Genomic DNA, 12,208 nt, shown 5'->3' with positions numbered 1-12,208 from the left:
ATATTGAATATACTTAAAAATATATTTAATGTGCATAATGCACTCTATATAGCATTTAAAAATACAATATAAACAATGTAGGTTGTATAGAATTTTTTTTTTTCAAATTTTACACTTTAAAATAAATTTACACCTAAAATAATTTGATCTTTCTCGACTCATCTTAGATCCATTGTTAAAATAAATCTATACTATTATTGAATTTACCTATTAATATTATTCCATAACTAATCTCTTATCCCACAAACAAACAAAAAAATCTTATACACCAATCTAATATTTAATAAACAAAAAAAACCTTATACACCAATCTAATATTTAATTTAACGGTTAATATTATTACATCTAACCATTTTACAGAGCTCTATACAGTTAGGTGAACTTGGGTTCTGTCTCCTAGCCCGGATCACGGGTGTTTACTCTTCCCAAAATGTCTGTATATACAATGTACATGCATGAATTAATTCTGCCATTAGATATGAAGAGTCACCAATTCAAATTGTATTTACCAAAAATAAAATAAAAGAAATTACCTCCCAATCGATATTTTGATTTTTTATGTGACCCATCTAACTTTTGTATTAAGCAAAGCCACCAGGTGTAGCAGAGGTCTGTCTTCTTGATATTTCTCGTACAAGATTATAAGTAATCACATCTTTACTTTGGATGTATTGATGAGCCGGCAAGAGGATCCAAAAGGAAAACCAAGCAACCAAAGAGGTCTTAAAAACCTATGGATAGTTTTATTTTATATATTTTAGTTTTTGGAAAATAATTACAAAGAACCTCCCAACCAGATCAGTGACTTTTAATTATATAACATTGAAATGATATTTTTGAAGTCAGCATCCTCACGGGAATTAAGCATGCATTCCGATAGGTATGAAGTATGAAGTAAGGTTAGTGGGTAAATTTTGGAAATTGTTAAAAAAATCAAATAGTTAAGATGAGTGGTTGGGTTATATTTTTGAAATATTTAGAAATGTGTATTTTAGATAAAAATAATAATTTAAAGTTAATTATTGACTTTGTTTCATATAAATTTATAGTAATTTAATATTTAATTTTTTTTTGTTTACTATGTAATAAGTAATATTCCATATATAATATTAAAAATATTTTTTTTAATTAATATTATCAAAATTTTGTATTAATTAATTATTGGTATATTTTCAAATGGTATTTTATTAAAAAGTAAAATGTTATTTATGAAAATCTAATCATTATTAATAAAATTTGAAAGTATTTTGTATTAATTAATTATTTATATATTTTCAGAGGGTATCTTATTACACAAAAATGTGTTATTTATGAAAATCTAGTCACTACTAATAAAGTTTGAAAAGTAAAATATATCAGTGATTCGCGTATTTAGAGAAAATTGAATCAAATAAAATTATAATCTCAATGTAATTAAAAATAAAATGTGCCCTTTTTTCGTCTATGTTAAATTTGTGATTAGCTTCATCTACTAAATGTTAACAAACTCAATGCCTAAACAATAGTTTCGATTTATTTCAAAAAATGTTAAAATGTGCCTTTTGAAATTGTGATTAGCTTCATCTACTAAATGTTAACAAACTCAATGCCTAAACAATACTTAAGATTTATTTCAAAAAATATAATGTTGGGTCCCTATAATACTAGTGATTACCCCATTACTATTGTAGTTATACCCCTTATTTATATTGTTGTGCCCCTATTACCCCTATATTGTTATTTCTGTGCCCCATAGAATCCCTCTATTGTTATTTTTGTGGCTTTATATTATTATTGTTAGGTCGGCTGGATTATATTGTGACTCCTTAGACTCCTATATATAGAAAGGAGGTTTTTTCATTTGTATCATCCAAGAATTGTTCATTTATGTAATGTAAAGGAGGTTGCCCCCTCGAAGAGGCTGAATTCTAAGGCGTTGATCTATCTTTTCTATCCTTTCTTGAGCTGGTTTCATAACATTTGGTATCAGAGCTTTGGATTCTAGGGTTTCGTTGCTCCAAACAGGTCATCGTGGCATTTTCGCTATAACTTTTTTTCTGTGACGTTTCAGAAGTCGCAAAAAAAACCCATTTGAGAAGAAATCGCGCTGAACCTTGGGTCCGAATTTCAGAGCTTTTCGCGCGATATTTACGGAGATATGATCTGAGGAAGTTGGTCTTTTTGCAGACTCCTGAATTACATTCAAAACAGGTGACCTGGGGAAAATCGTCATAACTTTCTCTCTGGGGATCGAATTGAAATTTCGTAAGAAGGTACAAAAAGAGGACAGACTGTAGTTTCTCGTGTGTGTGTTTTAAATTCAAAGGTTGAAACAGTGACTTGTGGCACGTCGTACAAGTTCGCTCTACTGAACGAGTCTAAAATCAAGTCACTGTGGGAGATTTCACATAACTCTTCCTTGGAGAATCCAATTTGGCTCAGACATGTGGCATTGGAAAGAGGACGCAGAAGGCTACTACAGGTAGCAATTTCAGAACTGGATGATTCGAAATTACAGAGATACATCAGATTCAATATCAGGCTTCTATAAAGTGAAAAAAGGTGTGTAGTTTTTTTTTAAATTTTTGTGTAAGCTTGGTTTAACAGAATTCAAAGGGCATAGTAAAGCATTATTATCGGTAACTGATGCCCCGAGGAAAGAAAATGCAAACACCTAGTAAGGAACCTGAAAGCTCTAGCATGACTCATGAAGAAGAGGAGGAAATGCTACATGATATATCAAAATTACAAGAACAAGTGCAACAAATGTCACGCTCACAAAAGCTAACAGAAGCTAAGATAAGTGGCGTGGAATCTAAGATAAATGGCGTGGAATCTAAGATAAAGGGCATGGAAGCTAAGATGGATGATTCGAAGACAGATTTGAAGAGAGACATGGCAGATTTGAAGATAGATTTGAAGACAGACATGGAAGAATTGAAGAAGTTGCTACAAGAAAGGGTCACTAATGGTGAAAAGGTAGTAAAGGAAACTCATGATGAGAACAAAAGAAATGTTAATCATGATTCCATAGACGCTAATGTTGGATCGAAGAATCACCATATTCCAAAAATCGATATGAGGAAGTTTGATGGCAAGGATCCCGCCACATGGATATTACAGATGGAGCAATTCTTCGATCTCAATAATGTGCAAAACACACAAAAGGTATGTATGGAAACTGTATATTTGGAACCAAATCAGTTTGTATGGTATCAATGGCTTTGCTCTCGTAAACAATTTATCACTTGGGCAATTTTTACGGAAGAATTGATAGCACATTATGAAGATACAAAAAGCAACACTTTTTTTAGCCAATTGATAAGTCTCAAACAAAAGGGTTCAGTAATGGAGCACATTGAGGAGTTCCAAAAATTGAACATAAGGGTAAAAGATATTCCAGAGGAGCATAGGATTGATGTGTTCATAGGGTCTTTAAAGGATAATATCCAACATGATGTTCGCCTTTGGGAACCTGATTCATTAGAGAAGGCATTCAGGTTAGCAAGAAAAATGGAAAGCAAAATTATGGCAACCAGGAAGCATACCACTCACAACTATAAAGACGGAAGTGTTGTTGCCCCTAGTCTTCCACAACCTATAAGGTTGACACCACAACAATTGGAAGAAAAAAGAGCAAAAGGGCTTTTTTACAGTTGTGATAGCAAATACACTAAAGGTCATAAGTGTGCTGAGAAGAAATTATTCTACATAGATTGTGAAGAGGAAGAAGAAAAGGAGCAAGAAAGGTCAAAGAAGAAGATATACTCCAGGAACAAAGCCTAGATGAAGAACAAATAAATCCGACCATATCTTGTAATGCATTGGCGGGAATTACCACTCCTCAAACCATCAAGATAGAAGGACAAATCAAGAAGAAAAAGGTAATAGTGTTGATTGATTCAGGAAGCACCCACAATTTTATTCATTGTAGGGTAGCAAAAGAATTGAATTGCTTCCTATATCCAGCACCAGAGTGTCAAGTGATGATTGCAAATGGAGGAACAATAAATTGCTCTGGAAAGTGCCATAATATCAAGCTATCCATGGGAGAATATGTATTGACTAGCCCAATGCTTTCCATTCCAATGGGAGGTGTTGATGTTGTACTAGGAGTCCAATGGCTACAATCCTTGGGTACAATAGCTTTTAATTTTCAAGAACTTTTCATGAAATTTTCTGTGGAAGGAAAGGAAGTTGAATTAAGGGGTATTGCAGGGAAACCAGGAAAGATAATCAGCTCTAATGGCATGACAAAGCTTCTAAAAAGGGAGAAAAGAGGTGTAATTGCACAATTATGTTCGCTAGATGTTTCCACATTGGAATCATCTATTTCTCCAGATCTCCAAAAAGTCCTGGACAATCATTCCAAGGTATTTGAGACTCCCAAAGGTCTCCCACCTATGCGTGATCATGATCATGCTATTCATCTGATTCCAGGAAGTGTTCCTCCAAACATCAGGCCGTACAGATATCCCTATGTCAAAAAAGTGAAATTGAACGTATGGTTGCAGAAATGCTAGAGGCTGGTATAATTCAACCGAGTCAAAGTTCTTTCTCAGCTCCAGTAGTATTGGTGCACAAGAAGGATGGATCATGGCGCATGTGTCTGGATTATAGGGAGCTCAACAAGCTCACTATTAAAGATAAGTTCCCCATTCCTGTTATTGATGAATTACTGGATGAATTGCATGGATCAATTTACTTCACCAAGTTGGATCTTCGTTCAGGATATCATCAAATCAGAATGAAGATTGAAGACATTCTGAAAACGGCATTTAGAACTCATGAGGGTCATTATGAATTTTTGGTCATGCCTTTTGGCCTTACCAATGCACCTTCAACATTTCAAGGTTTGATGAATTCAATTTTCAAACCATTCCTTAGAAAATTTGTGTTAGTATTTTTTGATGATATACTAATCTACAGCAAGTCTTGGAAGGATCATGTTGAACATGTTGACAGGGTGCTACAACTATTGGAGGAGAAACAATTATATGCAAAAAGATCCAAATGTTTCTTTGGAGTCCAGGAGGTGGAATATTTGGGTCATATTGTATCTCATGAAGGAGTTAAGGTAGACCCTAGCAAAATTAAAGCCATTAAGGAATGGAAAATCCCCACATCCATAAAGCATCTGCGAGGATTTCTTGGGTTGACAGGGTATTATCGCAAGTTTGTTAAGAATTATGGGAGAATAGCAGCACCTCTAACAACATTATTGAAGAAAGATTCATTTTCATGGACTCCGGAAGCAACAAAGGCCTTTGAACATCTTAAAGAGGCAATGTGCCAAGCACCGGTCTTAGCTACACCGGACTTCACAAAAACCTTTATTGTGGAATGTGATGCTTCAGGAAATGGAATTGGTGTTGTTCTAATGCAAGATGAAAGACCCATTGCTTTTGAAAGTCGTCCAATCAAGGGAAAGTTTTTAAGCAAAGCTATTTATGAGAAGGAAATGTTGGCAATACTCCATGCACTTAAGAAATGGCGACCCTACCTAATGGGAAGACACTTCAAGGTAAAAACGGATCATGATAGCCTTAAATACTTTTTAGAACAAAGATTATCCTCTGAAGAGCAACAAAAGTGGGTCACAAAGATGTTGGGTTATGACTTTGAAATCATCTACAAAAAAGGGAAGCAAAATGTGGTGGCAGATGCACTCTCAAGAAAGGATGAGGATGTGGAAGCATTGTTGTGTGCCATTTCTATTATCCAACCAGATTGGATAAACGAAGCAAGGGAGGAATGGAAGAATGACGAAGAAGTGTGGGCACTTATTCGAAAGCTACAACAAGATTCCAGTACTTCTGATACATTTAGCTGGCAAAATGATTCATTATGGTACAAAGATCGCTTATACCTCTGTAAGAATTCCCAGCTAAAACAAAAGATTCTTATGGAATTGCACACTTCTCCCTTAGGAGGGCACTCAGGATTTTTAAAAACTTACCACAGGGTTAAGAAGGAATTTTTTTGGGATGGCCTTAAATCAGATATTCAAAAGTTTGTGGCAGAATGTTTGGTTTGCCAGCAAAATAAAGTTGAAACAATTAAGACACCGGGTCTATTACAACCTTTATCCATTCCAAGCCAACGTTGGGAGGAGGTTTCAATGGATTTTATCACAGGTTTACCCAAGTCTGAGGGAAAGAGTGTCATCATGGTGGTAGTTGACAGACTTACCAAGTATGCACACTTTTGTGCATTATCACATCCATTTAAAGCCAGTACAGTTTCTACTGCATTTATGGAAACAGTTCAAAAGCTACATGGAAACCCAAAGATTATTGTAAGTGACAGAGATCCCATTTTCACTGGAAATTTTTGGACAGAATTATTTTCTTGTCTTGGTACTCAGTTAGCTCATAGCTCATCTTATCATCCTCAATCTGATGGGCAAACTGAGATAGTAAACAAATGTTTGGAAGGATATCTTCGTTGCTTTGTATCTGATAAACAAACACAATGGGTCAAATGGTTGCCTCTGGCTGAATGGTGGTATAACACTTCCTTCCATACAGAAACAAAAATGACCCCATTTATGGCACTTTATGGGTATCAACCACCATCCATCACATCATATTTAAGAGAAAATTCTAAGGTTCAGGCAGTGGAACATCACATCGAACATCAACAACAAGTCCTCCAACTCTTAAAGGATAACCTCGTGTTGGCACAAAATAGAATGAAACAACAGGCAGATCAACATCGCAGTGAAAGAAGTTTTGATGTAGGTGATTGGGTATTCCTACGGCTATAACCATATAAGCAAATGTCCCTAAAGCAAGCTAAGAAGGATAATAAATTATCACCAAAGTATTATGGTCCGTACAAGGTGTTGCAAAAGATTGGTACTATGGCATACAAATTGGAGCTTCCTGCAGCTTCTCGATTGCACCCAGTTTTCCATGTTTCATGTTTAAAGAAGGTTATAGGTGACAAGCTCCCAATTCAAACAATATTTCCAGAACTTGACGAGGAAGGAAAAACTATATTGGAACCGGAAGCAGTCACAAAAACAAGAACTCGACAGCTACGAAATCGATCAATTTCAGAGTATCTTATCAAGTGGAAGAACTTATCTGCTGAAGATTCCACATGGGAGGATGAGAATTTTATGCAGAAGTATCCAGAACTACTCAAGCGTTGAGGACAACACTTTTTTGAAGGAGAGGGGCATGTTGGGTCCCTATAATACTAGTGATTACCCCATTACTATTGTAGTTATACCCCTTATTTATATTGTTGTGCCCCTATTACCCCCATATTGTTATTTCTGTGCCCCATAGAATCCCTCTATTGTTATTTTTGTGGCTTTATATTATTATTGTTAGGTCGGCTGGATTATATTGTGACTCCTTAGACTCCTATATATAGAAAGGAGGTTTTTTCATTTGTATCATCCAAGAATTGTTCATTTATGTAATGTAAAGGAGGTTTCCCCCTCAAAGAGGTTGAATTCTAAGGCGTTGATCTATCTTTTCTATCCTTTCTTGAGCTGGTTTCATAACATATAAGGTGTTTTCTCTAGATGAAATAATGGTGGTTCACTTGTCCTAATATATGTGAAAGTATGCATTTGTTTAACACGCCATTATAAAATAGCCAACCAAGTTATCAAAAAAACTAAATTTAAACAAGAGAATATATATAAACAAATATAAAGTGGAATATGTATTTGAGATGTTATTTAAAATTGCTAAATAGAAATAAAATTCAAGTAAAAGAATATATATAAAAATATATAAAATAGAGTATGTATATGAGATATTATTTAGTCTTAATATTTTGGATCTAAATTATAAATCAACTTTGAACTATTAAATTTCAACATAGAAGAGATATTTTTTTTAAACTGGAAAAAAATTATTACATAAGAATCTTATTATGAAATAAGAAATTAAACTTATTTTCAACTATCTAAAAACAAAATATTATATAAATATAATCTCAAGAAGTAAATCAAATATGATAATGTTTCAAGCTTGTATCTGAATCCAAGTAACCCATGCCGATAGTAAAAACAATACAATTTAAAGTCGCTAACAACAATATAATCTAAAGTCGATTTTAAGACATCACGGGGAACCTAGTTGGGCGGTCGACTCTGGTTCTAGGGTTTAACTTAGCGCGTGACAGAGGGCAACAAGCACCCATGGAGACACAGGGAGGAGGGAGCTCCACTCCCTCCTACAGTAATATGGTAGCAAACAGAGGAAGAGGAGGGAAAAAGAACAAACCTCCACAGCCCTTGGAGGTCAAGGCAAAAAACACCGAAACTCAAAAGGCGGAAGGCAGCAAAACCCATGCAGATCACGAGGCCCACGAAGAAGACTGTCAGGAGGAGAAAGAGGAAGACAGAGGTCAGGGATCAGAGAACAGAGCCAAGATGGGGCCCTGTAAACCCAAGACCATAACTAAACCTCGGGATATTTTGAATGATCCAGCTCTGCAAGCACATAGGGATCACATGGCTAACTATGCCATCATATGCAAATTTATGGGAATATGGCCATCAGAGAAAGCATTGTACACCTGGATAAAATACAACTGGAAACCAAAGGGGGAGTTAAATATACACCTTGGATCCAAAGGTTTTTTTACTATGGTGTTTACGAACATGGAAGACAGAGACAGAATTTTTGAAGGAGGGCCATACTTCTTTGCAGCTGCTAGTCTCTATATGCAGCCATGGACGATGAACTTTGTGCCAGAACGAGAAACCTTCACTTCGGTACCGGTATGGATTCGACTATACTCCTTACCTTTAGATTACTGGATGCCAGAATCTTTAAAAGCTATAGGAAATAAATTAGGTCATTTCTTAAAAATTTCATAGGAAACTCTAAGGGGAAAATATACATCCTATGCCCGTATATGTGTGGAGATGGACCTATCAGGAGTCCCTCCAGATGAGGTCATTCTAGAATACTATGATGAGGAATGGGTTCAAACAGTTGACTATGAACATATCCCATTCAGATGTCACAAATGTCATGAGCATGGGCATCTATCCAGAGATTGTCCTCTTAATAGAAGGGATAAAAACCTAAACACCGACAAAGGAAAAGGCCAGACATGTTTCACCAATGTAGGAGGAAACGGAAAAGGAGGAGGAAGGAAGACACAAAAGAACCCTATTGTGAATGATAAAACAAAAAGTTACGACAGTTTTGAGATCTTAGGAGAAAAAGAAGTTGATGGAGGGGATAAAGAGAGTACAGAGAATTAGATAACAAGGGTGAAAGAAAAAGAGACCAGCATGGAGTTCACTCAGGAACAGAATGAAAACACGACAGGCCCTTTGAGCACCATGGAAATAGAAAAGGACCAGGAAATGACTCAAAGTGAAAGTGGTACAGAGGATCAAGATTTACAAGAGATCCTGGAGAGGGAGAACCTAGAGCTGGAAAAGTTTCTAGAACAGGGAGGCAACCTAGGAATAAACTCCATCCCTTAGGAGGATGTGGACAAGGTCCAACAGATATTCCTTAACAAGTCACGTCAAACAGTTGCAGGAGTCAAAAGAGGACATGAAAACCAGGAAAACAAAGGGACTTCCTCAATAGGATTGATAACACGAAAACTAACAAAGAATCCAGGCAAGAGGAGGGGAAGAAAAAGACAGAAAGAACTACTACTAGAGTGTGGCAAACTCATGATTGATTCAGGAAGGATGAAAGACCTTTCCAGTTACTCCTTTAAAACCCCACCTCAATGAAAATCACAACCTGGAACATTAGAGGACTAGGGGGTAGAAGAAAACAGAGGAATCTAGGTAAAAGGATCAGAGAGGGAAAACCTGACATGGTATTCATACAGGAAACAAAATGCTCAGTGGAGAGGATCCGCGAAAAACACAGAAAATGGGTAAATAGATATGAATACCTTGAAGTTAAGGCAAATAAATCTGCTGGTGGCATTCTCACTCTATGGGATCCACAGAAATTTGGTGTGATTGATGCGGAAGCATCCATACATCACCTTTCTCTGATTTTCCAACCGGTGGGTGACAGACAATGCTACATGATCACCAATGTCTATGGTCTGCAACCAATGGAGGACAAACTTTGACTCCTCACAACACTGGAGGATATGAAGAAGAGATACCCAGCTCTACCCTGGATTCTTGGTTGTGATTTTAACATAACAAAATCACTCATGGAGAAGAAAAGAGGAACTAGAATACTTGGTAGAGACTCAGTTTCCTTCTAGAACTTCATCACCGATATGAAATTGGTTGATATGGAAACAAGCAATGGAATCTTCACTTGGAATAACAAAAGAGGGGGCCCTACCCAAGTGGCCTCAAAATTGGACAGATTTATGGTTTCAAAGGAAATTCTTCTCATGGGAAGCAGCATTACTGCACTCATACTACCATTTGGGGGTCCAGATCACTGGCCTATACAATTGGAAGCTTCCCTTTTTGGCAAATCAAGGAAAACCTCCTTCAGGTTTGAGAATGCTTGGCTCACACATTCAGATTTCCTCACGAACATTGAAAAATGGTGGAAGGAAGAGCTTCACCTTCAAGGTACAAAGATGTTTCTTCTTCACTACAGACTCAAACACATTAAAGGCGGACTCAAAGAGTGGAATAAAAAGGAATTTGGCAACATCTTCAAAGCTAAAGGAGAGGTGGAAAAGAAACTAAAGGAAATAAACCAGATTCTTATCACAGAAGGCTATACAGATGAAAGGAAAGAGATGGCAGAGTCACTCCAGCAGGAGTGGGACAACAGATGTCTTCAAGAGGAAATATTATGGAGACAGAAATCCAAAGTACAATGGATTAAAAAAGGGGAGAGAAACACCAAATTCTTTCACAGATCCACCATAGCTCACAGAAACAACAATAGAATTGTGAAACTTACAGATCAGCATGGAATAGAGAGAAACACTCATGAAGAGATGGAGAAGGTTCTACTCCAACATTTTCAAAAAATTGCTGAGGAAACTTTGGAAGACAGATACCAGTTTACGGAAAAATTTACTCAGTACATCCCTAAATTGGTTACCAGAGAAGATAATTTCAATCTCAATAGACCAGTAACAAAGGAAGAAATTAAGGAAGTCGTGAAAGAGATGCAAAATGGGAACGCACCAGGCCCGGATGGCTTTAATGTGGAATTTTTCAAACCTTGTTGGTGGATAGTGAAACAGGACATCCTGGAGGTAGTGGAAGACTCTCGAAGATTTAAGAAAGTATTGAAGGCGCTCAATGAATCTTTCATAGCCTTAATCCCCAAACAGGATAAGGCCACCTCTCCAGACAGATTTCGACCTATAGCATTATGCAATGTGATATACAAAATTATATCCAAAGTCATTACCAACCGTCTCAAACCTCTCCTCCCAACCCTAGTGTCAGAGGAGCAAACGGGCTATGTGGAAGGAAGACAAATTCTAGATAATATAATTCAAGCACATGAAATGGTTCATTCACTCATTACCAACAAACAGGCAGGAATGATAATACAGCTGGACATAGCAAAGGCATATGACAAACTTAGTTGGTCGTACATAAGAGCAATATTAAAAGCCTATGGCTTTGATTACAATTGGATTAAATGGGTTATGGCGCTAGTTACCACTGCCAGCTGTTCAATTCTTCTCAATGGCTCTCCTTCCAGAAATTTCAAGCCTTCTAGAGGTCTCAAGCAAGGAGATCCTCTTTCTCCTTTCCTTTTCATTCTAATGATGGAAGGGTTAGGAAGAGCTATCAGAGCTGCTAAGGAGGAAGGGAGAATTTAGGGTCTGAGACTCACTCAATGGGGGGACACGGTGACACATCAGCAATTTGTGGATGATACTATGCTTCAAGGCACACCCATTGTCAAGGAAGCCAAAGCATTGAAACATATTCTGAGTGAGTTTGCTAGGGCAGCAGGCACAGAGGTAAGTCTCACTAAATCAAATATTTTCTTTTTCAATACAGATATTTCAATTCAAAGAAATCTTTCTAGAATTTTGGGCTTACAAAGGGAGTCACTGCCTGTGAAGTACTTTGGAGTTCCTCTCACTGACAAACCGCTTCACAAGGATATTTGGGAGCCTGTTCTTAACAAGCTAAAAGATAAGATCAGTAAATGGACAAATAGAGCACTAAATCTAGCAGGGAGACTGGTTCTCACTAAGGCTGTCCTCCAAAGTATCCCTATCTTTATGCTATCTTCCATTCCAGCACCAGCTGGTGTAATTACGAATATAATAAACA

Source organism: Pinus tabuliformis, chromosome Q (genome assembly GCF_031772625.1).
Source record: "Pinus tabuliformis cultivar Carrire ecotype Pingquan chromosome Q, CPIR1, whole genome shotgun sequence".
NCBI classification, from domain to species: Eukaryota; Viridiplantae; Streptophyta; class Pinopsida; order Pinales; family Pinaceae; genus Pinus; species Pinus tabuliformis.
Note: the sequence above shows the minus strand (reverse complement) of the source record.